Source organism: Sphaeroforma arctica, assembly GCF_001186125.1.
Source record: "Sphaeroforma arctica JP610 unplaced genomic scaffold supercont1.92, whole genome shotgun sequence".
NCBI classification, from domain to species: Eukaryota; class Ichthyosporea; order Ichthyophonida; genus Sphaeroforma; species Sphaeroforma arctica.
The window spans coordinates 15,343-16,089 of NW_014040466.1; positions in this window are offsets into that span (position 1 = coordinate 15,343).

The window sequence follows — 747 nt, forward strand, 5'->3', positions numbered from 1 at the left end:
TGAGTCAGAGACCATATTCGGATACTTGTTTGCTGTGTTCTGCAGCTATATTAAGATTGAGCTTAAGCTAAACGCTCTGTCGAATACTTATAAAAATAAGAGGAGTCTAATACTTTTGATATATAATTCAAACAAGACAAACACTCCCAGTAATGCAGTCATGGTGATGTCTACTGAAGCATGACAATATCGTCAATACATATACCTTACTAAGGACATGGAGCAAGACTCAAATCTTTACATAACAAACCAGAACCTTGTATACAATACTCAAAGCTGCTTAAAGAACAGTCAAGTGTGGTCAAACTGCTTGTTTACAAACTCCTACGTAAAATATAGTTAATTAGCCACGTTTCCCAAACATCCACTAATAAGAACTCTACTGATGTCGCTGACACTAAGGATTTAGTTGACCCAACAAACACATCTCAAATATTTGCCAACTTGGCAAAACTCAAAAAAATAATTGACATGTTGCATAATCTTCCTCACTGAACACACTTACAAGCAGCGATTGGTGCGTGACTTTATAATCCTGCACTGAACGTGAAGTGTATCGACACTGTACTGAATGTCAGAAGACGAACATATAGGGGTTGGCACCCCTTAAAAATGTGCGCCGAGTCATAGTCGACCAGGTATAACCCCTTCGATCCAGACACACTAACGATTTATGTCTATCATTTTTTATGTGTGCCTTCGGGCTACAATTTGCTTTATACAATACCGAACAATCGCCCACAACCA